Below are 24,459 nucleotides of genomic sequence, written 5' to 3' on the forward strand. Positions count from 1 at the left end.
AAAAGAATGGAAGCTCGTTCTACTGAAAAAAAACACCACCCAAAACATAGGCACGATCCCTCACGAAGGAGGAAAAGCTGGAAATACGGACAAGTAAAGATCCAGGTGGAAACAAATTCAAAGAACTACTAAAACTCAAAGACTCTCTGGATGAGAAACGCGAAACCAGAAAATCCGTCCCCTTCCCGAGTGCCTGTTCCCAGAAAACCAAACCCCATTCCGAAAGAAAAACGCCCTCCCAAAAATGTCCCAGTCCCAGTAAGCACTAAACTCCCTACCAGGGAAAAAATTACTTTTCTAGGCGCCCCTAAAAAGAAAAGCCCGAGACCTTCCCCTTTTTGCACCTCTGCCAACACACCACAGAACACTCCCCCCTTCTCCCATAATAACAGAAAAGTCCCCTCCTACCCTGTCTGAGAAAAAGAGACAGAGAAGTCCTTCCAGTGAAACTGAGTCCCGTAAAAAGACCCCCCTCTTTCCGGCAACGCTGTGTGCTAAATCTCAGCAGAACGATAAATTATTATGAAGTCACACAAGTCTAAGGACTATAAAAATCTGTTAGCCTTTAAAACTTTACATAAAAAAGAGATTTCAAAACCACGAAAACTTCTCCAAAGCAAATAGAATTCTAACGGTAGTTAGACCTAGAGAGGATGCAAACGGGGTTTTGATGGTTTGGAGGAGGTAAATAACGCTTTCAACTTGTTTTCTCCTGTATCCTTCTTTACCGAGAGAGAAATCAGTGAAATGAAAAAGATCATGTGTTGGACGGGTCTCTATTAAAATGCACCCATCATTATGTAGAGCCATTAAACTAACTTTTCCTCTTGACATCGGCGGTCTGTCCCCGGACGGGTCAATGAACACTGAGATGACCACTGGATCTCCGGGGACAGCTGTCGGTGTCTTGACACCATCTATGTTTGGTCAGGACTCCCAACCCTAAGTAAACCAAGATGGCCTTAAGATTAGCTACTTTGAATGTCCGAGGGTTGAGGGACGCCTCTCGTAAACCTCGAGTTGCACGCGACCTTCAACGCCTTGGTGTGGATATATGTTGCTTACAGAAAACTCACTTTATTCCAAGTGATTATCAGGATGTGCTTCTTAGAGACTTTTAGCTCTACTCAGCACATTTTGATACCCACGCAAGAGAGATTACCTGGCTAGTTAAGCGCACTCTTGATGGGTCGTGTGACCCTATTTATGCAGATCCGGAAGGTAGATTGTTCGTTCTGGATGTTACCGTAAAGGATATTGTTACATGATAAAGGCTGTCCCCTTTTCATATAAGTATAAAAATAGAGATTTAGTTAAAATGAAAATGAAATAGCATAGGCGAAATTCGAACCTCGTAATTTAGGTTTAGAAATAGATTACGTGTGAGAATTAGAAAATGGAATGTAAAACAAACGATTTGTTTAGAATAGAGATAAAATAGTTTCAAGAAAAGAATGTGCACTGTCAATTTTGTTATGAAAATTCAATTGAAAGAATGCAGCTTCAAGATAATTTAATAAACATGTTCTTAACATATTGGAAATATAGGTTACTGAGTATGGGTTGGAGTTCCTTTTGTAAACAAAGGAAAAGGTTTTGGACACGCATGTCCAGAACACGTGAAAAACATGTTTTAACATGTGTATGACGTCATGGAAAAATGGGAAGTTCTAGATATAAATAGAAACCTTTAGAGTTAAGCAGACAAAAGCAGGGAGAGAGACGGAGAGGGAGTTTGAGAACGACAGACGATAATCTGCAGTTTGGAATTCGAACGTCTAGAAGCGAGACGGTCACTTTGAAACTTAATATGTGAAGCTTTGAATTCTTGATGATGAAAACCACGGCCGGTCGTGAGAAGAAATAAACCCATCATGTGTTTTATAAACGTCGTCTTTGTGTTTGTGATTCTACCAAAAAGTAAAGTGAATTGTTATTATATGTCTATATGTCTGTGTTATAAAATGTCTTAACATACACATCTTACATACACGTCTCGACATCTCATATCGACAATGTGAACTCTACTTCTCATATCTACACTAAGACTGTCTGAAGACTGTCTACACAATGTCTGAACACTATCTCTTCACTCAAAGAGCTTTCTCCCATTATAATTCTAAGAATGAACATTTTTTAATACATATGAATCGTCATAAAACGAACAATTTCTCTCTCTCTCTCTCTCTCTCTCTCTCTCTCTCTCTCTCTATCTCTCTCTCTCTCTCTCTCTCTAAGACACTCTTTTAATGAAACCCCTATATAACAAACACGAATTGGTGCCCCTGGGCCAGTTTGCATCAGCGATGCAAAACCGAACCTGGGGTAAATACAATAAATACAATTTGGAGCCGTAGCGACCTGACCACCCAGCAAGGGTGAGTTAAAAAATAAATAAATAAATAAATAAATAAAATAAAAACTTCGGTTACCTCGGAAAAAAAAAGAAACACAACGTTTTAAAAGGGTCCAAGATAATTAAAAAATAAATAAATAAATAATACCACGGAAGAAAAAACATCACACGATCACATAAATGCGAACAAAAAGAAAAAAATATTTTGAACACACACGCACACAGAAAACTAAAGTTTACAAGAAAATATTAAAAAAGAAAAAAAGGCCGATATGCAGTAATGAATGATAAAAGAGATACAGTCAGTTCTAAAAAAAACTACCTACGAATATTTCATTCATGAATAAAATAAAAACACAGCCGCACACAAATAAAAATAGGACAGTGTCATTCATAAATGTGTGTTAATGTCTGAATTGTGTAGAGTAATCATAATAAATAACAATTTAGTGTCAAAAGTCGAAAGTACATTTAAAATTCTCGAGTATTAAAAAAAGAATGAATAAATAAATAAATAAAATAAAATGCACTATAGAAAAAAGAAAGATGCAGAAATGAAATCAAATTTATGCACTGTGTATAATTTTTGGCTTTTTACTGTGCTTTAATTGTTCTGGTCTTTGAAAAAGGGACAAATTTTTGTTTTGTATCACCGGCTTTTGAAATGTATAATGTAACGAATTATTATTTTTTTTGTGTGTTTTGTTGCAAAATGTTTAAATGTATTAAGGTATTTTCTTTTGAAAATGTGTTTTAAACAATATTGTAAATTTATACTTAATGTAAATGTTATTGATTTTCACAGCAAGAATTCAAAGTTATCAGTAAATATACATTAGATTTAAACAGTCTAGGAAAAAAAACTAGTTAAGACGTATGGTTGGCTTACAGATTTAGTTAGAATTTTAGAAGGGGGACAAGAATTAAAATTACGTAAACGGTTATTTAGAGAGTTTTTAGATGTGATAAGCCGTAAGAAAGATGTTTTTTTTAGCATTTGGTTTTTGTTTTGTTTTTTTAGAGATCCTATAATTTTTTCTTCCAAGAAAAGTGACTTGGTAGGGATTGATAAGCACAAGATGTGCCCCTATTCGAAACATTTGGGAACCCGGTTAATTAAGTGCATAAAATAAGCTGGTTGTACGTCGTTGTTCGACGTGAAGGACTTCCAGGAACAGCTTCTACTAATCATACAGCGGGAATTGACGGGGGCCATTATCGGGAATAAGTGGTGGGGTAACCTTAAAAAAGTAAGTAGATCCTTCGCTGCTGATTTTAGTCGTCGGCTCAACCTTAGTTCTAGAGCAGCGAAAGCGGTACTAGATGATAGATTAGAAAGGGTGGTGGAGGAGGGGGATAGTGCTAGTTATGCTATAGTTAAGGCTGAACTGGACTCCTTGGATAACAGGGAGGACCAAGGATTACTAGTTAGGGCTAGATTAAAAAGGGCGCCAAACGACGCAACAAATTTGGCCACGTCACTGCGTGCGCAGGAGTTTCAACGTTCTGCTGATCGACACATCGCCAGTGTCACATTGCCGGACGGACGAACCGTAACATCGAATGACGGAATTATGGAGGGTTTTCGAACTCATTTTCAGGAACTGTTCACCAAGGAGCCTGGTCTTACTATTGAACAGTTTGACACCTATTTAGCTTATGATACAACCGCCTTGAGACAACCGAAGCAGCTAGGTGTGAAGGTAGCATAAAAGAGGAAGAAGTCCTTGAGGCCTTGAAACAGGTCGGGCTAGACAGGACCCCTGGGATTGATGATCTGCCCTACGAGGTGTATTTCAGGCTGTCGCCCATTTTTATTCCTTTGTTGGCCGTACTTTTAAACCCCTGCTTTAGGAATGGGTGCATACCTCAGTACTTTACTAGGGGGATCATTAAATTGCTACGCAAAGATAAAAATGGAGGGGATGGGATAGGTAATTTCCGGCCCTTCACGATGTTAAAGATTTTGGCCAAGATCTTAGCAAATCGTCTGCAGATTGTCTTACACCGTCTAATAAGCCCCGAACAGACTTTTTCTGTTAAGGGTCGGACGATTCAAGATAATTTGCACACGATACGCTTGATCGTAGAAAAAGTCGACACGGAAGCCGCGCTGATCAATTTAGATCAGTCCAAAGCATTCGACAGAGTAGACCATCGTTACCTGGAGGCTGTTCTTCGCTCGGCTGGGTTTGGTCCTCAGTTTCGCTCTTGGATTCGCTTCTTGTATGCCAACCCCGTCAAGGTTGTCCGTTATCGCCGATGCTATATGTGCTGGCGCTTGAGCCATATTTGCGCCAGATTCGGGTGAATCCGGTCCTTCGTGGGATTACTTTGCCAGGTAGCTCTACCCCGGTAAAGTATACCGCCTATGTCGACGGCGTGACCGTGCTTGTAACGAGCAGTGCCGAGTTGTCGACATAGAAACAAGTCGGTATGCCAAAGTCACAGGGGCGTAATTAACTACGATAAGTCTATTGGCTTACGTATCGGTGCCTGGGGGTATGCCTCTTCAGAGACCCTTTGGTGGGACTGATGGGTCATGCAAGCTACTCGGCGTCTGGTTTGGCCCCGACCTCCAGCTGGAGAAAAATTGGTCGGAAGTATTGGAAGCGGCCAAGGTCACATCTCATTTGTGGGCCTTGAGAAACCTGTCATTGAAGGATCAGGTGGAGGTATGCAATTCTCATATCTACTCCCTAATCCTATACCGTCTATCAGTACCCCCACTCCCGGAGGCCTTACTAGTTGATCGGGTGCGTGCTCTTTTCGCGTTCTTATGGCGCGGAAAGCAAACCATGTTTACCCGGGAGGTCTGTTAACTGCATCCGTCTGAAGGCGGTCTGGGTATGCCTAGTGTGGAAATACGTAGACACAGTCTTACGCTGATATACCTGAATCGAATGTGTACACCTAGTGAGGGAAACGGTGTTTCCTGGATGGAAGATACTAAGAAAGCCTTTCAGGCTTTGGAGAGTGTGCATTCGTCTGAGGGGGAGGCACACAAGTTGCCCCGAAACGAGTGCCCTTTCTATCGCGAGTGTCGGCAGGCCTTGAGATTCCTTCTACGGGTGTAAGAAACCCTCTCTGACACCCAGCTGTTCTCTCGCAAGGCGCTACATCGGGCCTTAGTGAGGGGATCAGTTCGAGACAAATAGATTGAGGAGTTCAGTTTTACGAAGGAGGAAGGTCGCTTATGGCCTTGCGCGCCTGGGTCGAGCTGCTTCGATAATTACGAAGTATCACTCACCTGGCTGGTAATTCGAAATGCCCTCTGGGTCGGCAAAAGACTCTACGCAGCGGGTTTTACTGAGACACCTAATTGTGTCTGATGCGGAGATTGGGAGCAAGACCTAGATCATCATTTCTTCCACTGCGCCATCGTTCGACCGTTGTGTGAGTTAGTTGAAGACTTCACGGATCGCATGCTGAACGGGCGGTTTTTGTGCTGGATTCAGTTTCCCCGTACAGCAACTGGGCACCGACCATGAAGAAAGAAGAAGGATACGTTTTTCTGTGTTTTCTAGCAGTTATGAGAGACGTGATTTGGACGTCGTGACAGAAGGAGGGTTTCGGAGATGACCTTCACTGCTCCCAGCTTGTTCTCATTTTCAAATATCGACTGAAAATGCGAATTAAGCTGGAAAAGGCGAAACTCGCTCCGGCAAATTTCAACGACAGGTGGGTGACAGTTTCGCGACTGTGTAGAGTTAGTGGATCTGATCTTGAGTTCTTTTTTTTTAATTTACTTAGGTTTCAAGAATTTTGGGTGAACTGAACAAACATAGACATGCATCGGACCACCTAGAATAGGTTAGGCATTTTTGTTCGATTTTTTAACTTGGCTAGAGTATGTACGTTGTCATCGTCCCAATCCCTTTTTAGTTTGCCCCTGCCCCATCGCCTCCGCCATTTCCCCCTTTTTTGTTTCGATAATCCCCACTCCCGGACCCATTAGGTGACGGATAGACTGTTTTGTCAGTGATGTAGGCCAGTTTTGTGGTGTTTATTCAATAATGTCAGTTTTCGAGGAACCTACATCTTTTCGACTGACAAAACTTTCTACCTGCCACAATTATTAGTGAGAGGGTTCTTTTTACTACCCAAATTCTGGCATTGTAAATTTATTTCATTCGTTATTGTATATAATATTTTTATCCCCAACCCCTCACATCATGTATATATATATTTGTATTTTCGAGTTTTAATTAGGATGGCCACAGAGTGATTCTGGTATTTTGGTGAAAGAGTCTAGTTAAGTTAACGTTATGTTAGGTCAACATTAACCGCCACCCCCCAATTTTGGCCTTGTGCCACATATTTATTGTATATTATTTATTTCAATGAAATAAATATTTACCCCCATTAGGAGTCAAAAACATTTTACACACTCCCTTTTTTGATATAATGGAAAAATCTTTTCGGATTCAATTTTGGTTTGACTTGAGAAAAAGAAAGAAAAATAAATAAATAAATAAAAATAAACAAATAAATGAACAAATAAAAATAAACCTAAAAAATATTTGTTTTTTTTTCTGTTTTTTACAAGGTTCTTACCACTTATCAAGGCCCGGAAGCCACTCGGGGATAAAGGTTATTGTGTGTACAGTACGTTAATGTTGGAGATTTGATAAAGTGTCTTACTTAAGGAGGCCGTTCATCAGGAATTTGTTCACATTAACCTTGAAGACCTCCAGGTTGTAGTCAGGTGGGAAACAGGCAACCGGAATAGAGTTCCACAGGCGTTCACTTCTAAGGAAGAAGCTTTGTTCATGGAATCTACGTTTTTGATTTTGGCACATATAAGGAGTGGAGAAAAACTTTGTCAGTGGTTTCAGCTAGGCGGGTGTTTATTGTGAAAGATTGGTGAGGGGGGACCAGAGATTGGAGTTCAGACGAGCACCTACCATGGTATTACCGAGAAAAAAAAATGGGAGAGAGGTTGCAGGGAAGAGAAAAGGCCATCACCCACTAAGCCACGAAGCCTATTTTGTACTCTGCCAAGGCAGTATAGGCTGTTTTTAGCAGCTCCTGCCCAGATATGGCAGCAGTACTCCATCCTTAGACGTACTTGGCTTTTATACAGATAGAGAATTGCATCAGGGGTGAGATATCTTCTGGAGCGGTAGAAGGATCCTACCATTTTCCAGCGATCTTGGCAGCTGACTTCATGTACCTATACCATTTCAGGTCAGGGGTCAGAAGCTTATCAAAACATGGAGCTTCCCCTAGACGAGAGCCACACATATCAATTGATGCCAGATGGGGATCAGAGCGTTGATGATGTAAAGATATGAGCTTGGTTTTAAAAGTAACCAGCCACCTCCTCCCCCACTGTACCACGCGTTCAAGATCAGAGGGGAGAGAATCTGAGAAAACTTTGTCATTTACGGCCTTTGATGTGTTGCCATAGATAGTCGTGCCATCAGCATAGATGTCAACGAATGATTTAAGTCTGTGTTTTGGGAGATCATTGATGTAGATCAGGAAGAGAGGTGGGCCTAGGATGGACCTCTGAGGGACTCCAGCATTAATATTGATGGCCTCTGATTTCTGCCCATCAACTACTACTCTTATGAGCCTATCGGAGAGAAATGATTTTATGATCGAGACAACATTTCCAGTTATACCGTAGCTGGAAATCTTGTGAAGTAAACCCTTATGCCATACCTTATAGAAGGCCTTTGATATATCAAGAGAAATTTCCCTAGAGAGGAAGTCTTTGTCAAGAGATGTTCCTATGAGATAAAGCACATCTGCTGTAGATCTGACAGAACGGAAATCATATTGCATGTCACTAAGAAGGTTATTTCGTCCGAGGTTGCTGACTACTTCTTTATTTAATATGGATACCAGCAGCTTACTCATGACACACAGAAGACTTATTGGTCTGTACTGAGAGGGAGAGGACTTATCACCTTAAATACAGGGCATACTGATGAGGTTTTCCAGGGTGTTGTGAAGCACTTCTCTTTAAGGCAACGCTTAAAGAGTTTTGTAAGTATGGGGGAAAGATTTAATTGAAGCTTTTTCAGCACAATGATTGGAATGCCGTCAGGGCCAGTTGCTTTACTGGAATCAAGGTTCTTGATTAGCTTGGCGACATCACGCACATATATTTGTATGTTGCAGAGCGTTTTGTCCGTTATAGGAGGAAATACGGGGAGTTGATGGCCTTCGCCGAATAGGGTAGAATTAGTTGCAAGTTCTTGGCAAATAGTATGGCCTTGTCTGATGCTGACGAGATGACCTCAGGTCCATTGATGATGGTTGGGATAGAACGCACGCTTCTGTTCAGGATCCTGTTTGCTATTTGCCAAAACTGGTGGGAACCAAGCCGCTGCTCAGCTACTTTCCATTTAACAGACTGAGCATATAGCTCTCTTGCATTTTTTATTACTCTTTTGCATTGGTTGCTGGCAGTCCTGAAGACAGTTTTGGTTTTGGGGGAATTTTTCTTTATTCTCATTGGTCAAAATAATTATTAATATATTGGTATAATGTGTGCAAAAGAAGCCATTTTTTTAATCACATTGAGTTTTTATACATATAAAATAAATACGTTCAAATATATATAAACATACACATAGATTACTTTTCAAATACATATAAATATATGCACAAAAATCACAAATATACATTCTTTTGTTTTTAACAAATGTTTGCCAAAAAAAAAAAGAATTATTTGACAAATAGGAAATTTACAAGGAAAAGGTTTAAACAAGTGACTTTTTTTAAACAAAAACTGGAAACATTATCTTAGGTATTAGTTGGTTTATTTGGTTAGTAAGGTAGATATGGTTGCAGTTTAATGTCGTGCCCGGCACAATTTACAATTTTATTTATTTATTTATTTATTTTTAGTTTGATTTTAACTGTTCTTGCTTCTCTTTTTGGGTTTCTTAAAAGAGATTTATTCATAATTAGATTCCAAAAAGTTCGGTTATAAAATTTCTTAATTTTATTCTTTTTATAGGTTTAATGAAAATGTCGGCTATATTATTCTCAGACGTCACATAAGTAAGAGTAATAGATTTTTTTCTTATTTCATCCCTTATAAAATGATATCTGATATCAATATGCTTCGACCTGTGATGAATCAGAATTATTTGCTAATAAGATACTGCTCTGATTACCACAATGAATTACTATAGGTTTTTTTACTTAGATCTGGTTTTAAAATAGATTTTAGAAGGGCTTCAGAAAAATTGCCTCTCGTGCGGAATGAGTAAGAGCCACCACATATTCTGCTTCACAAGTAGAAAGGGCAACAATTTGTTGCTTTTTAGTTTTCCAAGAGATCATAGGTCCAGTCTTTGACAGTCTAAAACAATACCCCGTTATACTTTTTCGATCCTCAGAGTTACCCCAATCTGAATCGTAAAATCCTTCTAAATTTAGAGGATATGTAGACTTTTTAAATATTAAAGATTGTTCCTTGGTTCCATTTAGGTAACGAAGGATTTGTTTTGCACAATTAAGGTCTTTAATTGTCGGTTTCGATAAGTTACACTGGGGCATAATCATGATGGCCGACTACTGTTGGAATTTAAGAGAAATCTCCTGCCACTGAGAAAACAAGGTGTAAACAGAAACAGAACTTATTTCTTTGAAGTCTGAAGAATGGTTAAGCAACATGCAATTTATTTGTACTTACCGTTATCAATGTCCACCATTCAGTTTACAGTAATCGAACATTCAATATATGTTGTTGGCTTACCATGTTTCTCTGAAAGCCATATTAATGATATTTGTTAACAAAAATCAGCTGGTAATGCCTCAAAAATGTAATGGATTTTGTTTTTTAATCAAATTGACACAAAATCCTGGAAATAAACCGATGCCTTTTCCTTATTCAGCAAAAATACTCGGAATAAATTATAGAAATGTGGACAACATTCAGAACTTTATTAATGCACATTATTACTAAATCAGCTTAGGGTCAACAACATATGTTATTGTTGTGATGGCACACATTCATTTGCATATGTGGATAGTAATTACACATAAATAGGAAAACTTAGTCAGTCTGAGTGTGTGTTCACCAGAAGCCACCGAAGGTCGCCGAGAGCAGATATGTTTCTCCAGCAAAGACTCTCTTATTTGAAACCATTATGTAAATATCCTGTAAATATACCTTTTCCTAATACACTTCTTATTTGATCTACCTTTGTTTGTTGAGTCGTCACTTGTATTGCTTTCTACGTTACTTGTTTCAACCTGTAAACTAAACAGTTATAATTGTATATACTTGTTTTGTTATTTGATACTTTCATTTCTCAATTATTCAAATAAGTTTTAACAGGTTGCGGGCGATCTTAAAAAAGTTTGAACGTCCTAAGTTTATTTGAAAAGAGATAATTCAAAGGGGCAATTTCTCGAATAAAATATTTGCCAAGGATTGTAAATTAGACGTCTTCAAATTCCTTCCAACTTAAGTGTGTTTTACCCTTGATTTTGATGGGGTCAGTTCAGAGTCATTGAGTGGGAATTAAGGCCTGGGTGCGTAAATGTTATTTTACATGTTTCCTTTTTAATTACTTTACCTCTTTCTTGTGTTGAGGTGTAGCCGGGGTGTAATTATGTAAATAGTTTTCTGTGGTTATTTCGTTTTATAATTGTGTTTTGCGTGTGTTCCCCTGCGAATGAGAGCGTGTGAGTGAGTGAGTGAGTGAGTGAGTGAGTGAGTGAGTGAGTGAGTGAGTGTGTGTGTGTGTGTGTGTGTATGTGCACGCGTGTGTTTTCTTGTACTAACTTAAGACATATGGGTTATATTCCGTAGTTTAAATAAACTATGTCTAGTGTCTGTTTTTTGGCAGTGAAATGGTTATATAATTAAGATATTTGGATTTTAATTCAATTCTATTATGACTTTCGTTTTAGTCTGTTGAGCTACTCATATTTTGTATTGGAAATAATTATAATTTAAGAACTAATTATAATATTTTGTATTGGAAATGATGATGATTAAATAACTAATTATAATATTTTTTATTCGAAATAATTATAATTTAATAACTAATTATAATATTTGGCATTGGAAATAATTATAATTTAATAATTATTATAATATTTTGTATTAGAAATGATTATAATTTAATAACTAATTATCATATTTTGTATTGGAAATGATAATAATTTAATAACTAATTATAATACTTTGTATTGTAAATAATTACAATTTCATAACTAATTATAATATTTTGTATTGGAAATTATTATAATTTAATAACTAATTATAATATTAGGTATTGTAAAATGATTATAATTTAATAACTAATTATAATATTTTGTATTGGAAATGATTATAATTTAATAACTAATTATAATATTTTGTATTAGAAATGATTATAATTTAATAACTAATTATCATATTTTGTATTGGAAATGATAATAATTTAATAACTAATTATAATACTTTGTATTGTAAATAATTACAATTTCATAACTAATTATAATATTTTGTATTGGAAATTATTATAATTTAATAACTAATTATAATATTAGGTATTGTAAAATGATTATAATTTAATAACTAATTATAATATTTTGTATTGGAAATGATTATAATTTAATAACTAATTATAATATTTTGTATTGGAAAGGATTATAGTTAATAACTAAGTATAATATTTCGTATTGGATATTATTATAATTTTATAACTAATTATAATACTTTGTATTGTAAATAATTACAATTTCATTACTAATTATAATATTTTGTATTGGATATTATTATAATTTAATAACTAATTATAATATTTGGTATTGTAAAATGATTATAATTTAATAACTAAGTATAATATTTTGTATTGGAAATGATTATAATTTAATAACTAATTATAATATTTTGTATTGGAAATAATTACAATTTAATAACTAATTATAATATTTTTATTCGAAATAATTATAATTTAATAACTAATTATAATATTTTTTATTGGATATAATAATAATTTAATAAAAACTTATAATATTTTTATTTGATATAATCACAATTTAATTACTAATTATAATATTTTGTTTTGTAAATAATTATAATTTAATAACTAATTATAATAGTTTGTATTCGAAATAATTACAATTTAATAACTAATTATTATATTTTGTATTGTAAGTAATGATAATTTAATAACTAATTATAATATTTTTTATTGGATATAATTATAATTTAATAACTAATTATAATATTTTTATTGGATATAATTACAATTTAATAACTAATTATAATGTTTTGTATTAGAAATAATTACAATTTAATAACTAATTATAATAATTTTTTTCGAAATAATTATAATTTAATAACTTATTATAAGATTTTGTATTAGAAATAATTATAATTCAATAACTAATTATATTATTTTGAATTGGAAATAATTACAATTTAATAAAAAATTATAATATTTTCTATTCGAAATAATTATTATTTAATAACTAATTATAATATTTTATATTGCAAATAATTATAATTTAATAACTAATTATAATAGTTTGTATTGGAAATAATTACAATTTTATAACTAATTATTATATTTTTTATTCGAAATAATTATTATTTAATAACTAATTATAATATTTTGTATTGGAAATAATTATAATTTAATAACTAATTATAATATTTTGTATTTGATATAATTACAATATAATAACTAATTATAATGTTTTGTATTAGAAATAATTTCAAAGTTAATAACTAATTATAATATTTTTATTCGAAATAATTATAATTTCATAACTTATTATAATATTTTGTATTCTAAATTATTATAATTCAATAACTAATTATAATATTTTGTATTCGAAATAATAATAATTTAATAACTAATTATAATATGTATTCGAAATAATCATAACTGAATAACTAATTATATTATTTTGCATTGGAAATAATCATGATTTAATAACTAATCATAATATCTTGTATTGGAAATAATTATAATTTTATAACTCATTATAATATTTTATATTGGAAATAATCATTATTTAATAACTAATTATAATATATTTTATTGGAAATAATTATTATTTCATAACTAAATATAATATTTTGTATTGCAAATAATTATTATTTAATAACCAATTAGATTATTTTGTATTAGAAATAATTATAATTTAATAACTAATTATAATAAATTGTATTGGGAATAATTATAATTTAATGACTAATTATAATATTTTGGATATTGTTATTTCCTTGATTTCTTTTATTTAAGATCAAAACCAATTCTATTCTACTGTTTAAATCTGTCTAAATTCTTTGCCAAATTTTATTTCAATTTAATTTTCAACAATTTAGACTTGTAGTTATTGTCGAGCACAAATTACAAAACCAGAAATAATAATTTTAAATATATACAGGTTATTATCAAGCATAAATTACAGGGTCGGCGGTTTTACTGATTCTTGCCCACCTGTTTTTTCAACTATTTGACTCCTGGTATCAGTAGCTCCATCCTTGTGCGTGGACGGTCTCGATTCTCTGAGATTTGCCATGTAGGGGAACCGTGGGGTATCATGTAAATCCCCAGTGTGCGATCTGCTGCATCAGTACACCACTTAGATTTGTGGCCGAACTGACCACATTTTGGACTGATCGATCTCAGATTCCAAGGCTTTTTCTCTCAGTTTTCTGCTGGTTTCCACATAGAGCTCAGCGGGATTTTACTGACCAGACTTAGCCGGGGCCATTTAGCCCGTTGGTGACTTTACACAACATTCTCCGCGACCAAGTCAAAATCTAGGGACCCCAGCAATTTCAGCGAACTAAACAGTGACATCTACTTTAATGTTTCCATCCACCAACGCTTTTCCAAAGTCAGGAATGGCCATCATTGCAAAAATCAAGATTCTTGTCGCCAGTTCGGCCATCTCCTTTCCAACCTTCTCTGAATGTGTCCATATCGGCCCACTCATCAGAGTACTCTTTTAGTAGTAATGACCGCAGCTACTCTTAGGCAAATCTAGTGTTTTCTCTAAGTTTCCGCTCGATAAAACGTGATACCAACCCATCCGCAACTTCGTATACCTTTCAAACCATTTACCTCTCACTGTTTTCCTGCAACCATCCATCTAATCCTTTTGGATCACTATCGACAACCTCTGTTCTCACCTGAGCACTCATTCTCAATTTATTCAATTACTAATTAGCAATAGACATTACACGTCAAATTTAGCTTTCTTTCTTTTTCATACTTTAAAATTGTAATTACAAACACCAGGTTTTTTTCTTAAAACGCAACTGATACTATTCGGTAGTTGACAGGCAGCAACTATTCTTCACTTTAAAATACGGTTCGTGTCAATCGGTAGTTTAACAGAACCTTAACTAGTCTTCACCCCAAAATATGAATCCTGTCAATTGATAATTTTATATCTCATTTTCTTCGAAAAAAAACTGTCATTTTTTAATTTTTTTAATTTATAAGATGACATTACAATCGGTAGTTAAGAAACGTTAACTATACTTAACTATGCCTACTGTCATTCTGCAACTTCTTTTTTTAATTAATTATTCATTCTCTCTTTTTTACAATCATTATTCGACTACAAAGCCTATGCCAGTGACAAAAGTAAACATCGCTCAAGTAAAAAGAGAAAATTTACCCCCCGCCACTATGGATTGACACAATCTCCAGAGGGAAATTCTGCGTGACTGACGACAGAATCAAACTGCAGCAAATGTAACAGGGACGAAATTCTGCGTGGCGGTTGACAAAAGTGACCAAAGTTCGTGATTTCCAAGAAGATATGTAATGGAAACGCAATCCCACATGACGGTGACGGTCACTAAATGTGACCCAAGTTCGTGATCGTTTCCAACTCAGGGTTAATCCCGGTCATATGACAACCAATATAACAAGTCAAGGACCCCAAAATCGTATCCTCGTCAACAGCAGAAAATATAACAAGTGAAGACTCTGAAGTGTTCACCGGTACGTAATCATTGTTCTAGGTGGTTCCGATTTCAAAACACTCAAGAATCTTCGGTAGCGTGGACTTGATCGCTTATACGATGACAGGGTTTGATGCGCGATTCCTGGTATCCCTTGCTTCACAAGTGATCTGTAGTTGCACGAACAAAATAAAAAAAGAATAATAATAAAGAAAAAAAGGAAACAACTCAGAATCTCAAGGGAAATAGGAGGGCCACAGGCAACTATCTGGAACGGGCGGTAAGTTTGCTGCCCTTTTTCTGCGTGCTACCTTCTGAAATACATTCACTCGAATTGACGGCGTTCGTTTTATATTCGAATCATAAATCCCGTTGGCAACTTCAGTCGTAAACTCTTGTTTTTATAAAGATTTTATAAAGATAAATAAACTACGAACAACAATATTTTCCATTATATAGTAAATTAATATATATATATATATATATATATATATATATATATATATATATATATATATATATATGCAATTTTCTTCTTTTTTTCAACAACGCAGAAACTCTTTTCTCTCAGAAAAAAAAAACATTTGCGACTCACAATTGTCCCCTTTTTTCATTTTCTTGTCCTCTCCCGTGATCTGGCCGGTGTAGCGTGGGTAGAGGACGGCCGAGACTAAACTTCTTAAAACAACTCCTTTCAACTCCATTCAATTCAATTCTTTTCAGCTGCACTTAATTTGACACCGCACACCTTTTTTATAGGAAGATGACGGGGTGGGTCTGACGAGGTCTGAGATTTCATTCAGCCTATCAACCTTTGCGCGGCGCAAAATTGAATTCGCCTTGATTGGCCAATTCGGTAAAATAATTTGTGAATATTACTTAAGCAAATTTCCATCAGAAGTTTCTCACATTACGCAATCTTTTAATTGATCTCTTAAGTTTAGACAAAACAATCGTGAGTACTACTATACACCAGGACATCTGTTTCTTTCATAATAGAATATTATTGTTAAATATTATCAATACCAAAGTCTACTAAGCTGAAGTAGTTTTCATTTTTCTTATTTTGGTTTCAGTAACCAAACCAAAAAATGGAACCAGCATAGCAATCGGAAGTTGCTAAAGATTGTTCATATATTAAAAGTTCAAACTCAGCTCTATTTTAACCGTTATTGATGTAATGTTCGACCATTACAAGTGGTTGGGTCACAGTGCCCGATTCATGTAAATATATTTTCTCGTTGGAATCTTTGTACATTTGTATATATATATATATATATATATATATATATATATATATATATATATATATATATATATATGTGTGTGTGTGTGTATGTGTGTGTATGTGTGTGTGTGTGTGTGTTATATTCGCTGCGACTGGTCGTTCAATATGCGCTTTGTGCGCGTGTGTATATGTGTGAATAATACGATAACAAACATTCATTAACCGATTTTCATTTCCATATAATAATATATATATTAATAAAATAGTGTATGTGTTATTTTCAGTGTCACACTTACATCCGGGTCGTTTAATGGACATGTAATTCCATTTCTAGTCATAAATAATTTTACCAGGAATTCTTCATAAATTTTAATTTCGATTATAGCTGATGGCACTTAGATCATCCATTTTTTTAAAAATAATTTTAAGTTTTATTTCGGTTTCGATTCAAGATAATGCACCCAGGTCATATGGATATATTTTTTATTTGTGAAATCGCAACTTTTTTAATATACTAGCAGTGTCCTTGAACCAGCGTCGCCCTGTGAAAGCGTGCCCCATCGATAAAAATTGCAGTATCGTCGTTGTTGTTGTTGTTGTTGTTGTTGTTGTTGCTGCTGCTGCTGTTACTACAGCTGCTGCTCCCCAACCCACAAACTTCCTAATGTTACAAACGGCTTTCGGAATAGACATCAAAGTCCTCATGAAAACAATTTTTTCAAGGTAGGTTGTGTTTGGTCTACCAGACCACATTTACCTAAAAATAAATTAAAAAAGGAATTAAATAAAATATTTCGTTATTTTATGTTTCTAATGTAATCCCTATCCTCCACTCCAATTTAATTTGTCATATTTAGCGGTTAGTTTTGTTCATGAAATTGTACGGTAAAAGAACAGAATGGTCTCATAAAAAATTATCCCGCCAAAAAAGAATTAATTAAATGTATCGTTATTTTATGTTTAAAATGTAAACATCCCACCTGTCTCGTCGCAATAAAAAAGAAAAAAATGTAATATTTTGCTGTCTCCCCCCCTCAATCACCAAACTTTACAAAAATGGTAAGTTAACATGTTTTGTTGAATGCTATGTGGTCCAAAAGTGGGTGCGCAATTTACGATATATTTATACAGGGGAGTGATCCTCCATCTCTAATAAGTTAAATATTAATTCATTATCAAAATTTGTATTTTCATATAATTTATAAAGGCGTTGCAAAATAAAAATAGATCTTAATATTGTTATGGGTTAAACAGCACTGGGTATCGGCGTAAAAAATTACCGTTGTTTGAATGTCTCTCTCTCTCTCTCTCTCTCTCTCTCTCTCTATATATATATATATATATATATATATATATATATATATAACTATTTAATTTACTCATATAAAATTAATATACGAAAGTATAGATTTATGCGTAAACTTTAAGTATTTACTTCAAAAGTGCTCAATACGTAGGTAGAGCTAGTTAGTAATTTATAAAATATATATGGCAATTAAGCTACACTGAATATTCCGCGCTTATTCCACTCTAGGACTCTTCAGGCTTATATATATATATATATATATATATATATATATATACATACATATAAATAATATATATATATATTATTTATATATATATGCATATATATATGTGTGTGTGTGTGTGTGTGTGCATCTGTCACTGTTTCTCTCACTTCGGTTCTTTCGTGTACCTTCTCTATCGGTAGTCACATATTCGGTAACGGCTTGATTGAGTGTTCGTTTTAGCGTTTAAAATAGTATTATTGAATAAGAGATCGGTATGATCTAAGCCAATCAGAATAGGATTGTTGTAAGGGAGAAGTTATTCTTTTTCGAATAGACTGTCGGGAATTTAGTGGTTGGACTATAAGTTTATTAATCTGTTAAGAACAGTGTAACCACAGATCCATAACTTGTGTATAAATATACATGGTGCGGAATGGGGGCGTAACAGGACGTAGAAGAGGTGCTACTTCCTCTCTAGATTACGACAATGATGAACATGGCACTCTTCGGAATTAATGTAAAGTTTTAATAAAACGGAATAATGTGTATGTAAATGCGTTCTATAGGAAAATAATGTACTGGCTAATGGTGTAAATATAATAAAGTTTTATGTGCCATCTGTTATTTTCAACCTACGCTAGTTTCCTAACTATATAATAAAATATACGAAATCTGCAAGGATTAAAATATCATATTTAAGCGTATTTTACGATCAGGCTTTGCTGGACGTTCGTGGTAGCTTAGATAAATACCTTTGCAGTTTTAACAAAAAAGCTACAATAATATCAAAGCGGCTCCACTTTACACTGAACATCTACTAAATGCCAACATCAATATATTATATATGAATGAGTCCCCTATGGAATTTCCACAGGTCCCGCTAGTATTTTATCAATAATCATTCGATAGGCATAATATCACCTGCGAACTCACTAACAATTTTTCATCACATATCTTTTACTGTTTGGCCTTCTGTTTTGATGAAATTTAAAACGTCTTTGAAAAGCATGAGTTTTCTCATAATTAATCGAACATATGGCAGATGTTTCAAATATAATGTTAATTTTCACTCAAAAAGTTGAAGGACTACGACGGCAGGAAGAGTCCCATAAAAACAACTGACTTTTTGTGCTGTAGAATTTATTTTTGTGCATCATTCTTAATGTACTTTTGCGAACGATGAATGATACGTATAGATTGTAAAAGTTACCACCGAGAGGGTCCATTTTTAACGGTTGCGATTAAAGCGTTGTTATAGGGGTGTGCTGTTCATGTAATGTCTCTTTCAAAAATTCGAATAACATGAAGTCTAACGGTGACAGGTCGGAACTATACAGTTCCTGAATCAGCACCGTACAACTAAAATTTGTCACATATTTTGTTGTTTTAAACTCGTAGATGGTAGGCGTTATAGTGTGGCAAACGGAATGTTTTCTTTTTCTCTGGCCTTGTGCGGACAACTCAGGCCTTCAATTTTGCTAACGTTTTAAGGTAACGGTAGGAGTTGACAGTCACTCCTATTTCGAAGTAAACGGGAAAGATGACGCTTTTCCTGTCCTAGAAGACGGTGCACATAACTTTTTCTGCAGATGTCTGCATATTGAACTTCTTTGCTGGTGAATGGTCTCATTCCAGCGACAGCTGTTTAGACAGATCATCTCATCAGAAGTGATGATGCGGCCCAAGAATCCGTCTACTTCGGCTTCGTACTAATTCAACAAGTTCTAACAGACATATAATCGGTGGTCCTTTGGGTCCTTCGTGGAACCAACCTAACACACACTTTGGTGTATCCTATCGATGACAACATCGTGTTCAGTGCACTAATAACAACATTTAACTATACATGTATTTCGTTCACCATTATCCACCGATTAGCTCAGATGGGTTGGTCGAGGCGAAACGTGTTTTGGGGGGTAGTGGTTGTGCTAGGGCGTCTGAAGCGCACTTTGTCACTCAAATCTCTGTCGCCACTCTCAAATCGACGAACCATCTTCTCCCTGGGCTCACATCAACTGCATCAGTTTCGTAACAGTTTAATAAGAGCCGGTGAATGTTGATCGGTTCAATTTTTTTACATAAAGGAATCTAATGAAGCATCTCTGCTTTTTGACGTATGTCCATCCATAACAGAGGCTGCTTTCTTAGCACCTAACTTCAACAACTGTAACAGAAACAAAACTTTCAGGTCATGAATGCATAAATTCGATCATCATAACAATGATGCAATGCGTATTCAGAGAAGATTGAGGCATCTTAATAGATTTTTAGATGGTCATTAACTAAAATTATTTATTTAAATCCATTAACACTTGTAGAAAAAATATTTTTATTGTTCTATTTTTCATTCTAAAAGTTTTTAAACATTTTTATAGTTGTATTTCAGAAATAATCTAATAGAACTGTGAAAGAAAGTGTTGCTTATTTTCTCTTTTTCAACTCTAAAATATGATCAAGGAATTTTACTCACTACACTAAGAATAAGTTTTAAAGATTAAATATTAATCAATATGTTAAGTGTTGAGACATTATGTTGAATAGAGTGAAGTCTCGATATTGAGTGTGAAGTAACAAAGATGGCGGCTAAGAATCAAATGCGGTTCGTGACATAGCCAACGGCGAACTGATTGAATCCAAAAGTCGACAATTTTTATAGTAACTTTGGAACATTTTCATTGCTTGATTACCACAACCGGTGGTTATAAAAACGATTGGCGAAATCATTGGTGTCATACCCCCATTATTTGGCTGAGATCAAAGTGTAGTATCTGTTCCCGCGGATACCGCACTTTTTGTCCATTGCCCCTGTGGCAATTGGGTTTTGGTCTATGTAGGGGCAACCCTATCTAAACCATTCCCTCACCCTTCCCTCCCCTCCCACTTCACCTCACGTAAAAACCGACCTTGTGTCGTATTTTGCTTACGTGGGGAAGCAAATAAATACCTACGCTAATTAGGAGGCAGAAACATTTTACACAATATTCGCCAGTACTGATGATCGTTTTGTTGTGGAGATTTTAATTTATAGATATTCTTTGAAGCATTAAACTTAGTTGTCAACAATTAAGGTTAAATAATTATAAAAGGAAATTTTATATCAATTAAAAACAGATGAATCATCATTTCTGTTGATTCAACTAAGCTTATCCAATGGTTTCTGTGACACGATTCCAGTCACGTTTTAGGAAATGCTACGTGATTCTGTGTTAACACACAGATTGTTTCGCGACTCTTTTCATTTAAATACACGTGCCTTTCACAAAATAATCAGGATTAAAAATCAATGCTGATTAATAGGTTTCATTATTTATTGAAGAAAGAGAATCATAATTTATTTTAGCTTAAGGTGTTTTTAATACGTGAATATATTTTCTGTAGCTGAATAATTCAAAAGTTTTATGTATGACATGGAAACTGCTGTATACCAAGAAAAAGAAAGCTAAATGTGTTCTACAATTTATTTGATATTTATTTATTTTACATAGCGCCTATTGAAATTGAAATATATCTATAGGGCTTTTACGAAGATATTATTACAGAGAATGAGTTGAATGAAATTAAATTTTACAGAAATGCTAATTGTACCAAATTTTTAGTTCTGTTTTAAATGTATCATTATTCATCAATTTCATTATCAATTCTAAAGTTCTGGATGCAAAAGAAAAAGAGAGTTTCTCTAAGCCAAAATTATTTCACTTTGGAAAAACAAAAATGATATCGAATAAAAACAGGATTAGCAATGTTTCTACATATGTATAAGTGTGCGGAATGTACAACAAATATTCTTTCTACCGCCATTGATTTTTTTATATAAAGCTGTATCCAGAATAAATTTCCCGCCAAGTTTCACCAGCAAATATATTTGGTAACTTAGTAATAAAATTTTCTCAATCTTTTTCCGATAAATTAAACCCAAAATATTTAAATATTTTACTATGTTGTCTACATTTTGTTCCCGAACTACACACGAATCAGGCAAACTGAAGGTAGGATAACGGCACCTGGCAAAGGAAACTAAATAACCCAAATGAAAAACTATGCGGACTTACATAATAATCAGGTTATTGCATAACTTCCCGTTGGTCTGTCACGATTCAGTTTGAAATAACACTTCCGTTCGTCTGTTTCGATTCAGTTTGAAATAACACTTCCGTTGCTAAACGAAACCAATCGACGAAATGTGTTTATTCGTCACGTTACCTTTGGGCCGGTTTATAGTCATAATCGATCACGTAGAATGGGTACATGAGCTAGTGTTTAATAACGCTCTATCTAATATGGGTTCTCTTCATGGATTTTTCTGATTGACCATAATTTTCTTTCATTTTTTATTTTCGATATAATATTCTTTGATACTAAAAATGATTTCCTCTTTTTGGTAATCCTCTGTTATCTAGTTAAGGTTAGTCAGTCTTTTTGGCAAAGAACCCAATTACCCTTTTCTGCTCGATGACGCATACATATCGAAGTGATCAATGGTCGTGTTTTGTCAGATTAATAAGATACAATGAATATAAATATCCCTAAAAAGTGTTTACATTTAATTCGGCAAAGGAAAACTTTTCGCTTCGAATGTTACATATGCGTTGGGAATTTCGCCTCATGTAATTTGCGTTTAATATTATCTATTCACGTGATATCGCTGGTCTATATATTAATAGAACGCAACAAAGTTAGACGTATAAAATATTTAGATATAATTGATCTTAGATAGGAATAGCATATTGAACCGTTTGCATATAATTCGCCTCCCCCTCCTTCTCTTCTTTTTCTCATCTTACTATTACTACTACTCATTTGAAGTTCTCATACGAGACATTACTTGTGGTCTTACTAATATATTTCGAGATGGCGAAAGAAAAACTTTGCATGATTTGAAATTTTTTCTACTGTAATAAGATTAATAGAAAATAAAAAGTCTAATTACAAGAAAAAAGCAGACAAAAAGGAAACGAAAAATCCAATTCGCTTGGTATCATTCCTATGGTCCCACGGCATATCAATTTTTTCTGGGTCTAATCTATATTTGATTCAGACTAGCCAATCTGTCCTCTTCCTTTTACCGTATTTTTTAAGAAAATATTTTCACACTTTTATTCACATATCACTTGCATGTGATTATTGTAAATTGTTTATTGCGGACAGATTTCTATTGGTAGCTTAGCAATAGTTGAATATTTTCTACAAATGAATTAATGTATAAATACACGTAACAGATGCTATTGGACTTGAATTCAACTCTGTCAATTCTATATTCCTATAGCACTTACAAAAATAAACACTGCTTATTAATTGGTGTAAATGAACAACGTAACCCTATCAAATATATTTTATTTTTCGATCACGCATCAGCAATAAAGTTAGAACAAGTAAGAATCCATCTAAAATATGAGTCAAAAAAGCATCTCCTATTCAAGTAAGTAACAGTGGACGACGCGCATAGGTACCTTTTTCTACATGAAAAATTCTCAAAGGCTTGGTATACCGCAAAATATAAGAAAAATAACATGTGGAATATCATCAGGATGTTTCATAAGTTCCTGCCGTTTCATAAGAAAATTGTTCTAAAACATATTTTGTATATTTGCCGAAGTGTTGTATTTTATTAGAAAGCGCATATTCTGTTCAACAAGATAATGATGGTCGTTTTTTTGCTTATATATTTTTTTCTGTTTTTCAGAACCGTTTTTTAAATCACATTTTCGACAACTTCTCCTTTTCGCCTTTAATCGAGGTCAAAAAGCGAGTGAAACGGCCAAGGATATTTGTGCCGTATATGGGGAAAACGCTATAGATGAAAGAACTTTCGAGATTGGTTTAACAGATTCAAACACGGTTATTTTGAAATTAATGACGCTCCTCGTTCTGGAAGGCCAATCAAGATAGACGAAGACCAACTCAGGTGTATTTTGAAGGAAGATGGCCATCAGACATGTAGAGAATTGGGTGAAAGGATGAAGTGTGGTTTTGCGAAAATTTCACACCACCTTCAGTCGATTCATACAAAACTTGGAGCTTGGGTTCCAAACGAACTTACTTTTGATGTTAAAATTCTTTGATTTTCTTCAAAACAACGACAGAACTTATGCAGCAATCTAATGCTGATAGTAAACACATCACCTTGTTATTAATCATCTGATTTAAGCGTTATGCTCTATCTTTCATAATCTAGGATCAAACATGTTTTTTTAACTGCATAACAACATTTGAGATTATTTCATACCTAGGAACCTCAATCATTGGCATTATCTTCACGTTGGCTACAGCTAACATTTACTTGCAAATGTATCTGTTTTAACCTTGATACATACAGCTGAAATTTGCAGCCGTTGTATACAATATCAAGGGAAGTTTGAAAAAGAAATATATGTTACACATGGGAAGAATCAGCGTTGGATTTGTAATTATTTTTCTGACATTTCCTTTTTACTGAAACGACAAAATTACTACAAATGCTAAAACCTCCAGA

Source organism: Euprymna scolopes, chromosome 4, assembly GCF_053919585.1.
Source record: "Euprymna scolopes isolate OS-2025 chromosome 4, ASM5391958v1, whole genome shotgun sequence".
Lineage (NCBI taxonomy): Eukaryota > Metazoa > Mollusca > Cephalopoda > Sepiida > Sepiolidae > Euprymna > Euprymna scolopes.